Consider the following 15,256-nt stretch of genomic DNA (forward strand, 5'->3'; position numbering starts at 1 on the left):
CTTCACTCAAGAAGCTTTTGCATTACTCGGTTACTTTTTTGGACAACTCCTCCACTTCTGAACAAGCTCGATTTGCTGCCTCCTCTGATTTAGCACAAGAATAAATCCACAGAACATGAAACTCAATTTGTTTTACTCTGCCAACAGTCAGCAGCAAAGTTAACTAGAGGGTGTTTTTAAGCGCTGCCTCTTCTCCCTGTTCCTCCCCTCCCATGCCACTGCTGTCCCAGGAGCAGCCCAGAGCCAGCAGCACCTTGCTGTGAGCATGGCTGATGGAACCTGGGGAACAAGCCAGCTCTGTGCACGCGACAGGCCACCGGCTTGGACAGGAGCTCTCTGGGACAAGGGCTGTCTCGGCTCCGCCTTCACAAGGCCTGCAAGGAGCGTGGTCACTCAGTCCTGGGCAGGATGGGCTGCTCACCACGACCCCAAACACCAAACCTGTGCCCTGATGAAAGATCTGACCCACGGTGCCTTAGCAGCCCATATCCTTGAGAGGACATGGTGCCACCCCATCAGTGAGACCCCTCCTTGCTGTGCCACTCAGCAGAGCTGTGTCCCAGGGCTCTGCAGCATCCCTTGCCCCAGGCCCCACTGCAGCACCAGGCACCCTTCTGCAGAGCAGGGAACAGAGCCTACACGTCAACTGTGATCACAGCCAGAACCCCCACCTGCTCCTGAACCGTGTGGCACTCACCGGCCACCACAGCAAGGCATTTAACAACTCTCTTCTACTTGCCAGCAGCCTGGGGGGTGAACATCACACGTACCTACTCTTTTTTAACAACTCCAGTGCTAGGAGCCTTTTTGGACGCGTCACGGTGCGTAAGCTCAGCTGCCATGGCTCCAGCTTTCCCTGAAACAAACTGCTGCACCATCTCAGCACAGGCAATGTTCACGTACAAGAGCTTCCTTCTGCCCCACGCTCTCAAAAAATACAAATCAACTGTCATGTCATGGGGTGCACTGAGAACCGGAGGGCAGATCTTGTCAGAGGAAAAAGGGATGTCCATGTAAGGCTCGTTTCTCCTCCTGCTTTATGTTACAGGATGTTCTGGCCATCTTAGGGAAAAAAACCAGTTGCGTCTATCCTCTGAATGAGGATTACTCTAATAGCAGACCCTTCAGTTGTTTGCAGCTCAGTTAGCACGTTTTTGGCGTGCATATCAAAAAGACTCTTTGCCTGGACTTCAGCAGGCTCTTTCCCAATCGAGTTATTAAATCTGTTTGCAGTTCTGGTTGGATAGGTGCTGCCTGCTGCTGGAGCGAACGCTGAGGATGAGCCCCGGCGTACCAAGGTTCCCTTTAAGGGCACACACTCGGCACTGCCACATCTTTCTCCTCTCCCGGCACTGCGACTGATGGACGCTGCCAGGGAGCCACCGCAGGGACACAGGAGACTTCCCGGGGTTAATCCACAGGGACAGGGCAGAACACTGTGGACCAGAGCTCCGCGTGCGTGCCTGTCACTCCCGTGCCAATCCCAGGAGTTCTCTTGTGCCTCAGTTTCCCTCCCTCGCAGCCTGAGGACACGCTTGCTCGCCTTGTTGCCTCCAGCACGATCCGGGGCTGAGGAATGGCTGGAGCGAGGAAGGGCCTGGGTAGCCTCGCACACACACGAAACCACCTGATGTCAACCCAGCACTTCCCACACTGCAAGTCAAGCCCTGGTCCCTGGCCTGGCTGCCTGAGGACACAAACCCAGCTCAGAGCTGAAGCACCGCGCACACCATCGAGGAACAGCAAGGTCAGGCCAGGCTGTGCATCCCTGCCACTCCACGCGGCTGCTCGGCTCGCAGCTAGGCACAGGAATGTCCCAAAACCACCAAATCCACGCCTCCAAACCCTTCCCGATACTCCTTTGTGCCCAGGAGTGTTTTCCCCTGTGAATGGTATTTCCCCTTCCCAATTCACACTCACATCCACCGACACAGGACCCGTGCCCTGGGCTGCCACGGGCAGAACAGAGCTGAGCAAGAGGATGCTGTGGGGCAGGAGGTACAGCGGAGACACCCCCTGCTCCCCTCTCCTCCAGGCCATTCCCAGGTCCCAGCCAGCACTTGGGGACCATCTGCTTCCCACAGGCAAGGCTTATAGGCAGATGACATTCCACATTAGCCAAAAGCATCCATAAAAGGCAAATAAAGTCCCAGCAAGTACTGTCTCACACAGCTTTCTCCCTGGACACCACATCTGGACTCCTCTTCAATGCCTCCCTTTTTCCAGAGGAGCAAGACCCAGGACCTTTCCCTGGAGTCCTTGGTACAATGCTCCTAGTCTCAGCAATATGAAAAAAAAACCCCCGACCCCACCCCACAAAAAAAAAACCCCAACCAAACAAAACAAACCAACCAACAAGAAAATCCCAGATCAACACCTCCAGTTCCCATCAAGCTTCAGTTTTTAATCCAGTCTGGAGCCCAGCCCTTTCTGCTGGATGCAACACCCTGTCCCACTCCCTTCCCCTCTTTTCCCTCCAACAATCAAACACACTGAGAAATCCTGCTATTTCCAGAGTCCTCTCAGCCTGCTTCTGAAGAAAAGCTGAGCATCTAGAGGTTGTACCCATTCTATTTTTAAATCTGAGCATTAAGCTGAAATCCAGCCATGCCACAGTACGGACACAGGGACTGCACCTATTTCCTGTCTCACACGGGTACAGCTGCTCCTTTGATGCAGTTGTCTCCTGGCCAAAGTGACGGAGGCCTCAACACCCTCCCAAATTCCCGAGCACAGCAGGCTCATCCCACGCTCATCTCCCTGCCCAGGCAGCTCTGCTGCTATTGATTCCAAGCTGACAAAATCGGGTCTCAGTCTCACCTGAACATTCCTTTGCTGGCTGCTGTGGAGACCTGACCTTCTGCGGAAGGCGATGCAAGAAAAGGTAACGTAAAGTTTTCCGTGAGACAAGACAGAGGGACCTGACCCTGAGGGATTCCCAGCTAACTGCAAGCTCCCCATGCGGATGCCCTCGGCAGTCAGTAACAAGGACAGGCGGATCAGGGCTGGAGGAGTCTCACAGTCGGGCAAGGATCCCCTCGGGAGGAGAGACAGAACACCTGCATCCCTCTAGGGTCAGCTGAGAGCCCATTCAGGAGCTGCAAATTACACACATTCACCACTTTGTTTTCAAAGGATTTCCCTTTGATGCCGTGAGCAATGCAGAGCAGCCACAAGGATTTACTCACCGTGTAACCCTACTCTCCTGAGAGCATGTCTACAGGAAGGATGGTTACCATGGAAGGACTACAACCACACTGCTCACACCTGGGCATGCCCGACCGCTCCTTCCCATAAAGCCACAGCAGCGGAAAAAAGTTAGGATGAGGTTACCAGTGGCTCTTGGCATGGGTCTGACTCGGCTCCTGCTGATAAAACCCAGAGCAGAACAAAGCTTTTGAACAGCCCCAGTGCTCTCCAAAACCCCAAACCTGAAGACTGCCCTAGAGAAGGGCAAGGAAGACAAGGCCAGAAGAAGAGTAAAACCCCCTTTTTTTACCAAACGCACTGCTGTGGCTGAGCTGCCTGGCTGTGGGCTGTGAAAAGCAGCAGGAGAGAGAGCACAGCATGGTGCAGCTCCCACCACCACACGGCCCAGCTCCTGGAGAATCCTGCGGCTTCACGGGAACTGCTGGAAGCTGCTGCACTGGATCCTAAGGTGCATCCCTCAGACTCTGCACTCCTGCGAACCCCACGTGGTTTTCATTCCCAAACACAAAACTCCGAAGCTTCCGGGGACAGGTTTCGTGAAACCTGGCTCTCTTCTTCAAGTTTTATCTTAGAGAAAGCTTCATGAAAACTAAGTTTTCTATGCTCGTCAACAGGAAAGCCAGAAGAGGTAACTTAAACCACTCCAGAAGGAACAGAAACCAGAAGAAAACCCCAGTGATCCTCCTAGCTACCACAGAGTTGCCATCAATTTAAGGAACAGAGACAAAACAGAGGAAAGCACCCTGGGGCAGGATAACACCTAGAAGCAGGTCAGGTCCAGGGGTCAGGGGAGTTTTCCAACTGCAGGGCTGGATGCTGATCTCCTACAAGACCCTGTCCCATATCCAGGAGTGTACAGACACAAATACCTGCCACATGAATACATGACAGGTCCAGCCAAGCCTTTTGAGGATCCCTGACCAAAAATGGACAGTGTGACCAGCCTGCCTTTTCTAATTATGGACTCGTAATTATTCTATTATGGACTAATTACAGACTATTCAAGATTAGCAGCAGGAGGGAAGTACTAAGAAAGGGCTGGGACAGAACCAACCAGCCATGCCCACCTCCTCATGAGCTCTGCTGTTCTGACCACAGCCACCACCCAAGGGCTCTCTGTTCAATCACGGCTTGTTAATGCCCCTCACAGAGTCGTTCCAGCATGCTAGCCTGGCAGAAAACCTCCTTTATTTATCCTGGGCTAGTTTTCTGCTGGGTTAACCTGCTGAGAAGGCTCAGCTTAGGGCCACCACCATGCCAGAGCCCAGGCACGAGGCACCAATGGGGGCAGGAGGCAGCCACAAGCCACGGACAGGGCAGGATTGAGCCCGTACCGCTCCATCAGCGCAGACAGGTGTGCAGCACAAGCCTACCTTACCTCGCAGTGCACCACATGGAACATGCAGGCTGCCGAGTTCTTCCCCGCCAACTCGGCCCTCTCCCCAGGCCTGGCCGTTCCTCCTCTGCTGGTGAGCAGCTGGGGGTGGCCAGCAGCCCCTCGGCCCTGACGCCCCGCTGGAGCCAGCGCTCCTGAGCACCCCGCATCCCTCGTCCCGGGCACCACGACCCTGGTTGGCTCCCGTGGGTCCACCCTCAGGCGCCCAGCCTTGGCAAGGCGGCCAGCCTGGCACGCAGCCCAGCGCTTCCACAATGCTTCGAGGAAGTGGACTCCAAATGGGCCTGGAGAGGTGGGAGTTCTGAAGGCAGTTCTCCAGCCACAGCCAGGTGGGCAAGCCCTGCTCTGCTGGCGCCCGGAGCAGATGCTGACAGCCGAGCGAACACGGCTCTGAGCAGGCTCCCTCACCCCTCCGAGCAGCGCTGCGCATCCCGTCCCTGCTCTCCCTGAGCTGCTCAACACAAGGGCTCAGTCTCAGTCAGCTGTCAGTGCAGGACCTTGAACAAGCACTAAATAAATGAACAAGTCATTTCCTGCAAGGCCAAACATGCTCCCTGCCAAAGAGGTCACATACCACGCTCTGGCCTGATGCCTCTCCCGAGTTTATGAGGGTAAATTCCCATATCCAGGGGTCCAACAATTACAGCAATACATCTGGGCTAGGATTACTCACGCTGGAGCTAGGATTACGCTCCGCTGAAGAGGTGAGGAAAACAACTGCTTTTGTGCTTTCACTGCATGACCTCCAAAGTTCGGTTTGGGTTTCTTGGTTTGCACGAACCAAAACATTCAAATGAAATCAGGGAGTTTTCACTTAACTCTCAGCTAGAGGACCAGGATCTTTCACACCAAGGCTCTTCAGTGTTATTTTGGCAGTAAGGAGATCTGTAAGGAAAAGCCCTTTGAGGCAGGACCCGTGACAAAGCGGTTGGGAGCGAGCAGCCTACGTGGCTCCTTCCAGCCTTGTGAGCTCCTCCAACCAGCACCGGGGCGCAAGGCGGACATGCCCAGGATCCTTGCTCCCCACCTCTCAGCACACCACCCAGGATTGCTCGGAGGCTTTCTGAGTGTGTTTTCGTGACAGGGATGCTCTCAACACACCACAGCCCACAAGGACCAGGCAAATACCAGTCCTGTGAAAACAGCCCGAGCTTCGTGTTTGGGGTAAGTCTCAGAGCCTGTCAAAACGCATCTGGCAGGCCCTGCTCTGCCATTCTGAGCACTTCACTCCCCTCAAGTTAAAACAAGACTTAAAAGAAACCCCAATCTTCCACGCTTGAATCACACGGGCAGCTCCATGTGCTTGGATGTGCCCATCCCCATGAGTAAGGACTGCAGAATCAGACCCAGCTTTTCCTCACCATCCTGCCAAAGACACAGACACAAAGAAGAAGAGAAAAATCCCACTGACTGATGCCCCTGCTATTTCTGCTGTCCATGACAGCAAACTGGTAAAAGGCCTGACTCAGAAGCCTCCCTTGAAAAACCTGAATCATTACAATCTGGAAGACGGTCTAATATAATGAAGTCTCCGCTCCTCCCTACCTCTGGAAGAGGGAATTTGCGTCAGAGTGATGGAGGGGATAGAGAAGGGGGAGAAAAAAATAAACCCAACTTCACTCTCCGTTCAACCCTCTCTGCGCGGGCGGAAGAGTCGGGCAGCCAGCGGTTGGCAGCTGGATTTGGGGTCTGCAGGGCTGCGTTTGGCCTCAGTTACACCTCTCAGCTACCAGTGTTGACTTCCTTAATGTCAGAGCATAACCACAGAGTTACACTGCCAGGAAGCAAGAAAGAGGCTCCCCAGCTGCATGATCACTGCCCAGACAAACTGTGTGAACTTGGATTTCTTCTCGGCACTGTGTCTATTTCCGAAAGCTTGACCCTTGTGCAATACAGAGATCATTGGAATGAGCCTCATAGAACGGTATAATGTTTTAACACTTTGTTACTACGCATCAGGAGATCTCACACACACCTCACAAAGCAGCCTTATTTTCGAGACCCAGCCAAACAAGACATGGAGAGATTAGACTAAGTCCCTCAGAGAAGCACTGGGAGTCACTGGAGCAAAAACCCAGAGCTTGTGCTGTGTCCCCTGGCCTTGCCTCCCCCAGATGGTTTATCGATTAGACCGCTGTGGTTACCCGCCTCTCCAGAAGGGCTCTAGCCTGTTTCCTGAGGGGACGCGCAGGTACACACACCTCACAAGGAGGCTCTGGCACCCAACACCCTCTGCACACACAGGTCACCAGTGACCTGAAAAGCCCTGCTCCTCCAGATCCAGGCCACGGCTGAAACGGTGCCTGAGGGGAAGGGGACTGACTAAGAAAAACAGCGGCACTCAAAATGAGCACGTATCGTGTGAAGAGGGGATTCAAGCCTAGGGTTTCTGAGCCGGATCGCGCCTTAACACCAAGGCTCTCCAGGAGCAGCGGCCACTGCAGCATCTCCACTGCACCCCAGGGGAAGCCTGTGCCCAGCCTCACGCTGCCACCGCTCCCTCTGGCACCGAGGATGTTGGGAGCTGCCCACGCCATGTGCGCTCCTAAAGGCACACAGTGAAAACAACCCCGGAGCCTCCTGCCAGGGCAGCAGGGAGAGAGATGCCACTCGACATGAACACACCACAGCCCAGTCAAAAGTTTGTGCTGAATCTTAAACCCCGCGTTTTCACGTGGGAAAAATACCAAGACAGCTGAACAGAAATACACCTTTCCACCTCCTAAGCACAACACAAAGGCCAGAGAGCACCAGGCTGTATCCGAGGCTCCCCAGAGAGCCCGCTCGCTTTGGGCCCGTGCAGCGCCAGCGGACGCAGTGGGCGCTGTGGAAAATTTCCACCTGTAAGATGACTCTTCTCCCTGTCACTCCCGGCTCTGCACGGCAGCCGGGTCTACTGCGCCGAACGCCATTCCTCATCTCCCGGATTAACTTTAGGCAAACTCTGCTCACAACGCGAGACAGGCTCCCAAACTGAAGCAAAGTGGCCAGAGCCCTGACACGAGCATGCTGCACCAGCTGGGGAACATTTCAGCAGCTCAGGCAGAGCGCAGACGAATGCACCTGCGGCACCAGCCTTAGCGGCAGACGGAGCTCCTTCTGCATTGGCAGGGACCCCAAAACAGGGGACGGGAACGAGCACTGCTCTTCAGAGAGAGGCACGCACGCTGGGCCGCTCTCAAAATAGGTGTGAAAATCACCCTTGCCACATCACCTACTAATATCTCGTGTGGCAAAGGCAGCAGCATGCGGCCAGTCGGCTCAGCTGGACACGGATCACCTTCCCGCTAACGGGAAGGGGGAAGAGAGCACCACAGACCTTCACACCGGCAGCCTCTGAAGTTTAGGTAAAGGAAGGATGGATACTGGCGTTACACATCCCCATCTTCCATGCTGGCAGACTTGAATATACCTCAGTACATGCATAAACTCCTGTTTACTCACAACGATGTTTGTGTTTTTCCTGGCCTTACTTCTCAGATGCAATCATCGCGTTTGTGAGAAAAAGCGTAAGTTTTACAAGACGTGTACCAAAAAAAAAAAAAAAAAAAAGACGATTCGATTAAATTGAGGGCATAAGAGTCCCAAATCTCAAAAACCCATCCCAATATCGTTATACTCCACAAGAAACGCTGCGCTCAAGCCGTAGCTGGTGTTTGTGCTCTTCCCCGAACATGAGAGCATTCCTCACACCATGCTGGACACCGTGAAACCCTTCAGACACGTCTGTTTATTTAAAAAGCAAATTCGAGTCACGGAGGGGTATGCTCTTCTTTTCTTAAAGGCAAACAAGCCTGGCGTAAATTCTGCTTACATTCACGGATCTGCAAGGCAAAACGCGAGCCGCTTCCGATCGTCCCCTGCGCAGCGGTGGGCAGGGGACCCCCGGCCACCATCGCAGCGCCCCGGCCCCGCAGGGGGGGGCTCCGGGCACCCCGCTCCGGCCGCGCCGAGCCCCCCGCGCCCCGTGCCCGCCGGGACCCCCGTGGCGGGGGGGCCCCGCTCCGCCCCGCACGCCGAGCTCCGCCAAGTTTCGCGCCGCTCCCGGGCCGCTCCCGGCGCGCAACGCCCCGGCTCGGGCGGGCCCCGCCGCGGACCCCCGGCCGCCCCGGCCCCCGCAGCGCCGCCCTCCGCAGCCGGGCCCCGGTGGCCCCGCCGCCGCCGCCCCCCGCCGCGGCCCCGCACTCACCGCCGCGCCCGGCCGCGCAGCCGGCCAGCAGCAGGGCCAGGGGCGGCCAGCGCGCACAGCTGCCCCCGCAGCAGCTCCCCTCGCCGCCGCCGCCGCAGCCGCCGCCGCTCCGCCGCCGTGCCCGGGGCGCCCATCGCGGCCGCTCCGCTGCCCTCCGACCGCTCCCCGCGCCGCGCCGAGCCCCGCCGGGCTCCGCAGCGCCGCCTCCGCCCGCCCACAGAGGGCGGGACGGGGCGGGGGCCGCACGGCAGCGCGGAGGGGCTGCCGGGCCCGGCGGAGCCGCGGCCCCTCGGCCGGCGCGCAGAGCGAGCACGGCCCCGGCACGGGGCCCGCTGCCCGCAGGTTCCTGGGCGGGCAGGGGCGGCGAGGCAGCGTGGCCCGGCCTCGCCTGCGCTGGGCATCGCACACATCGCACCGCCCGCCACCGCAGGGGCGCTCGGGTCCTCTCGGCATCGTCTCCTGGGCTACAGCCTGTACCGCCCGTGCGGTGTCTTGACACCAGAAAAGCCCCAGCGCACCGGTGACCCCTCACCGGTGCTCCCAGTGACGGCAGCAGGCAGCCCTCGCTGCCATCCCTGCGCTTTTCAGACACCCGGGGGGTTTCTCGCTGGGGGTGGTTGGGGATTTTCCCCCCCTTTCTCATTCTCTGCCCTGAACTTTTTGCTGGATGAGCAGCCGCCTGCCCTGCCTGCCCTTCAGCCCGGTTCTGTGCGAGCCCTCTTGCTTCCCATCGCTCTGCTGGGCGCCCTGGCGCCCTGGCTCGCACACCTCTGGGGAGCTGTGCCAGCTGCTCTGGCACAGCCACTCCAGCCCTCCTCTGCTGGGGCTCCCCGGCTTGAGAGCCTGGGCCGGTTCTTCCCTCCTTCCACGTAATGCCATAATTGCTACTGGAACATTGACACAAATACCTACAGGCTGTGCTGAACCCGGAGCGTTGTGCACACGCAAGGGAACAGCTGCCTCTGCGGGGCCCGTGCATGTGCACAGACACCATCACCCAGGAAGGGCCCTGGAGTTACATGACGGATCTGCCGTTTTGGCTGGAGAGCCACCTTCAGCTGAGATGAACGGGCGAGCAGAAGGAATACCTCTGTTCCTCCATGTTCCCCATGGGCTGCCACAGCTCGCTGGACACAGACTGAAATGGAAGTAAACATCACTGTCCGTATTTTTGGTTAGGTACCCACCTTTCCCGTTAAAGACAGTCTCATTCTGGGGGCAGCAGAGAATTATGTGCACCCACCCTCTCCCGAAAGGGTTTCTGCCAGTTCTGAACTTGACCGGGATGTTGGTTTCCAACTCTGCTCTTGCACATCTACTGCGTGTGCTCCTACACACAACTTCAGCAACACTGGTGTCCCTGTTGGCCCAGGGTAGGCAGAGCCAGCTCCCACCCAGGCAGTAAATGGAGCTGACAACTGGCCTAGGATGTAGCTAGGGAAGAAGTGTTTTGTTTTGGTTTGTGTTTTTTCCGGGTAGGACACACTCCCTTCCCCCTGGCAGGGCAGGTTTTATCCCATGGTAAACAACTCTGAAACCTGTAGCGCTGTCAAACACTACAGCAAGTCACTGCAACAGAGGAGAGAGATCCTGACTGTCCCACTGCCGGCTCTGACTGGTGCCATGGGAGAGCAGTCAACCCACTGCAGGGTGAGAGGGGCTTGGGGGTGAAAGTCCCTTTTGCTGACACGACAGAGCGCTATGACGGTGCTCCCAAAGTACTCCCTTTAAATTTAAATGCCCCTTTGAAGTCTGTAGCGTCTTGAAAATGTGACCCTGAGAGTCACTGCAAAATCACTACTCATGTCTCCATCGTAAGCCTCCTCTGGTCCCATTGAAGGGCTGCTTGTAAATACCAGGTGGGAGCTCACTGTCTTTGGAATCGAGACTGGGGCTATCTGGGAAGCCTACGAAGCTCAGGAACAAGTTTCCCACTCAGAATCACAAGGTAAGTTAGCAAATGCCTTACTAGCATAGTGAGTACCAGCTCCTGAAACGTCTCCGTTTCTGGGGAGCATAAGACAGGAGGATTCCCTCTTCTCTCCCACCGATAAACCGGTGTGTGGGTGGAACAGGCTTTGAACGTCTCCGTCTGCAGGAAGAAACAGAAGGAAGGGAATCGCGGTGGATGTTACTCTTCTGAAAGAAACACTGTATTTATCTTCCACAGGAGCCTTCTGCGAGGAAAAAAAAAAGCCCAACTGCTAAAGACCTGACGTGACTAACATGCTGCTGAGCTTCACAGGGTTTGCTTTGTGTCACCTCTGCCACTGTCTTCCACGCTTGCTGCCACGTAGAGCGTTCTCCGCAGAGGGCCGCGGAGGCTCCAGAGGAGGAGGTCCCCTTGCTCTGTGCAGGCCCTAGGAAGGTTCCCACAGAGCCGGCTCTCAGAGGGGCAGAAAGAGGCGCTTTTGTTCTTTCCACAGCATAAAACCACACAGAGCATTGGGAGAAGACGGTGTAAATCACAGGATACAGATGTGCAGAGATGACAGCCAGATGTGCCTCAGCGGAGCTAAGGAACAGCCGTCCGTGACTGCTGCGAGGAGAGCGAACGGCCCTCGCGTACTTGGCGTTTTCCCCCGCAAGCCACGCCAAGTTCTGCTCCTCAGACCAAACAGAGATTTTCTTCTGTTTGGACCCGTAGATTGTGCTCACAAAGAGCTTTCAGCTCTGGAGAAAAATATTTGGGATTCAAGCAGAGCATAGCCAATCCACATCGGCAAGGCAGAATCCAGCTGCCGGGGAGGGTGATCCCCAACTGGCGGGCCCAAGTCTGTTCCAAGGGCTGAAGGGGGCTGCACTTGAGAGTGGCCCTGGAGCCTTGGCCAAACATGGATGGGGGAACTGTGAGCCTGGGGCTGGGCAGCACTGCCCAGCAGAGGCCACCTGCGTGGCAGAACCATCAAGTCTCACTGCTGCTGCCTTCCACACGCACAGAACCCACCTGCAGCACTCCGGGTGGGTCTCAAAGGGCAGTGGGAGGGTTCCTTGCCTTGGGTTCCAGTCCGGGGCCCCTCCTTTCCAGCACAGCACCCGTGCCCTCCCTGCCAATCTGCCTACACAGAGAGCCGCGCCCTTGGCCCCAGGTGTGTGCTGCTGTGGCCCGGCGCCGGGCTGTGGCTGGGCGCAGCTCCAGTTCCAGGCTGAAGGCAGCGGCCGGGGTGCTTCCCTCCTGTGAGGTAACAGGGGCTGGCTTAAACCAGCTGTTTGACCCACAAACCTTAGACACACACACACACACATCACACACATCACACACATCCTCCGCAAGCCGCAGAGAGGATGCAATTAAACACGCTGCTGATTGCCACTGCTCTCTCCTTCCTGCCTGCCCAGTGAGCAGAAAGCCCGCCTGAGCGGTCCTGCCCTGCTCCCACTTAGATTGACCCATCTGAATGAGCTGGTTTCAGCAAATCCAACCAGCCGTGCCCCGAGGGAGGTCAGGGAGAGTGTGTACACCGGGATCTCGCTGCTAGCTGGTGGCCGGCAGCTGAAGGAGCGATGCTTTTGGTCAGCTCCCGGCAGTGCCACACGCAGCGATGACAAACCTCCTCCTTTCAGTCATGCACTTGTGCTTCAGGTTCGGGGTGGTTCAAAAGGCTGCCCAGCTGATGCGATTTTCATGTGAAAACAGTTTACAGTAGTTTAGGCTATGCCTGCTCCCATTTTATTTAAGAGCATTTAAATAAGTTTGCATCTGCTTGGGTAAAACAGCTTAAGGTCACAGCCTTGGATAACGCCGGGTGTCTTCCTCCTGAAGGCTGGCAGCTCTCTCCTCTCACCGAAAAGCTTGAGCAAAAGTGTTTGCACTTACAGGCTCGTGGTGAGCCCCGGGTTTCGGGGAGGCCTGTTGTACAGGAGAGAGCGGGGGGGACACACTCTCCGTGTTTCAGTTCTCTAGGAAAACAAACAGGGCCGTGACAGAGCTGATTTCCGGCTCGCCTTCTGCCAGAGGGGTTTGGGGTCTTTGGTGGTTAAAGGAAGGCAGCAGCATCCGGCTTCCTCACCCCTTTTCTGGTCTGTACCCTTCCCTAGACAGACTTTTCTAAAGCTTTCCACGTCCTCCCTTCTTGATTCACAATTAAATATGCACACGAACGAACAGGCTAAAGAAACAATATATCCTGTATTTGTATGTGTATGTGCCTTTTTGAGGCTTGGAGGTGTTTTCTCCTGCGGCCCTCTTTCCAGGTGCTTTTTTCTCTGACCAAGGCCAGAGGGGTGGGAGCCAGAGAGGCAGGATGGAGCAGGACAGCCCTCCCCCGTTAGAGCTGCTTGTCCCGGTGCTTAACCCTCTGCTACTGGTGAATCCTTGGGAACATCTTGTGTTTCAGTGGCGAGGAGAAGCAATTACCAAATTGAGTATGCAGCGCATAAAAGCCAACTAGGGTTCTTTCTGGATGAAAGAGGCAATAAAAACGCTGGTATTTATAGAAAAATATTTATTACTTCATGGGATATCAGGGCTTCCTGTGGTTTGAGGCTGTGTTGTGCATAGCTCATTGCTGAATGCCTCGGGATGACTCTTTCCTTTTTTTCTTTCAGCAGCAGCTTGTTTGCTCTCAAATCAATGATCAGGTTTACAAACAGAGTGATTCTGTGTCTCCTCATGGGCCGTCCTCCCGTGGTGCTCCCCTCCCCTTCTGCGGCCACAGGGCGGGCTGGTGGTGTGCCCCTGTGCATCCTCGCCTTGGGGAAAGGCTGGGGAATAACAACTGCTCCATAGGAAAGAGCTGCTCTTCTACCTGCCTGATGGCGCTGGAAAACAGCAACGTTTAATAAAATTAAAGGGCAGAAAATTCAAAACGAACGCAAATGAAACCCTATTACATGGAGTGAAATTGCCCTGGAGGACCCTTTGCCACGGGAAGATGTTTCTGAAGCCAAAAAAATTTCAGAAATGCAGAAGAGGGATGGGTAGCTGTGTAAATATTGAGAACAGCAGTGTCAGAATGGATCCTAACATTGGTATATCCAGAGTTCACAGTTTACAGCTTGTAAAAGTCTAAGAAACCAAAAAAAGATTATGAAATGTAATATAAATCTTGGATCATTACCAATCCTTCTGCCCCCGTTTGCTGCTGGACCCCTCCACAGTGGCCTGCCTGCGAGGGATGCTGCCCTCCAAAAAGCACCATCACAGGCCAGCAACACTGGCGGGACGCCAGTCTCTGCCCCCACCTTCCTCGCGTGTCCCCCGGCCCCAAGGCCCGGGGCTGCTCATACAAGTTATTTCCCTCAGGCTGTATGAAAGCACCTTCTGTTTCCTGCCTTTCTCAATTTCCCTCAGAATCATTTAGCTTGGAAAACTCCTCTGAGGCCATCAAGTCCAGCCATTAACCCAGTACTGCTAATTCCTTGTTAAACACGAGGACCTGATAAGCCCCTCGGGACAGGAACTCTCCTCTGCCTGGCCCCGCTGGCCACCGCCGGCGGTGGCAGAGCCGCGCCAGGCAGCGGCAGCCCCGGCGCTCCGGACGTGGGCTGGGATGCATCACCTGGGTCCTGCTGATGCATCAGGCCTCGTGGCATGCAGATGGGGCCGGAGGCAGGTGAGGACCTGCCCTGGGAATTGTGTCCCCGCAGCCCTGGCTCAGCAGGCTGGCTCCAACCGGGGAGCTCGGGGCGCTCCGGAGGATGCCATGGCAAGCACGCGGGAGAGGCTGTGCCCGCCCGCACAGGGGGCTCCATCCAGCACACCAGCACTTCGTTCCTGCCCGCCCGCTTCTCATTCCCTGAATGGCAGCCCTGCCACCTTCCTGCCCCCCAGGCTGTCCCCCAGCTTGGCAGTGTCCTCGGGCTCGCCAGGGGCACGCTCAGCCATCCCCGGCTCTCTCGTAAGGACTGAGCAGCACCAACCCAGGAGCAGCGCTTCCCTCCAGGGCCTCCATCACCTCAGCTCTGCAGAGGTGGCTGCCCTGGGGTGATTCCAGTGGCCTGTCCCAGGCCACTCTGTGTGACTTCCCTTCAGATAAATCTGCCTCTCCTCCTTCCCCTTCACCCTCTCGGCAGCGTGCCTGGATTTAGAGAAGGCTGGAAAGGGCGACTGCCAGCAGGAGAGGAACACATGGTCTGCAGGAGAGGTGCAAGAGCCTCCAGTGCCAGGGGCTGTTTGTTCCCTCTGCACTGGAAGGACCTGTAGGAGGCAGAGATCCCTGGGACTATCTGTGGGTCCGTACCTGAAACCAGCTCATCAGCACTTCACACAGGAGCTGATGCAATCAGAGTGCACTGCTGCAGCTCCGTGAGATAACTCACGATTACCAGGAGAAGAGATGTTGCTGCTTGGCTGAGTGGGCTGAACTTACTGGCCCAGCTGAAGTAGCTTAATTGAAGTCACTGGAAGGAAGCTGTGATCCTCCTTCCTGTGAGCAGAGATATGGGTTATTGCTTACCATTTTTTTCCCCGTTTCCAGATATAGGAGAAGATGGAGGAGTAGTTTATGTAGCAGGCTTCA

At 56.1% G+C, this 15,256-nt stretch overlaps 1 protein-coding gene and 1 long non-coding RNA gene across 3 annotated transcripts in view; one reads left to right on the forward strand and one right to left on the reverse strand.

The window, feature by feature from the left end:
- Nucleotides 1–8,873, reverse strand: part of SLC24A3 (solute carrier family 24 member 3) — a 117,663-nt gene extending 108,790 nt beyond the window's left edge. For both annotated transcript variants that reach the window (XM_039569973.1, XM_039569972.1), the window contains exon 1: nucleotides 8,796–8,873. The gene's annotated coding sequence lies outside the window, so the exon portion shown is untranslated. The remainder of the gene's footprint in view (nucleotides 1–8,795) is intronic.
- A 1,517-nt stretch (nucleotides 8,874–10,390) lies between these two features.
- Nucleotides 10,391–12,916, forward strand: LOC109145087. The gene is made up of 2 exons (XR_002046282.3): nucleotides 10,391–10,743; nucleotides 10,966–12,916. It is a non-coding gene; the product is annotated as an uncharacterized LOC109145087 (long non-coding RNA).
- The last annotated feature ends 2,340 nt before the right edge of the window (nucleotides 12,917–15,256 follow it).

Source organism: Corvus cornix, chromosome 3 (assembly GCF_000738735.6).
Source record: "Corvus cornix cornix isolate S_Up_H32 chromosome 3, ASM73873v5, whole genome shotgun sequence".
NCBI classification, from domain to species: Eukaryota; Metazoa; Chordata; class Aves; order Passeriformes; family Corvidae; genus Corvus; species Corvus cornix.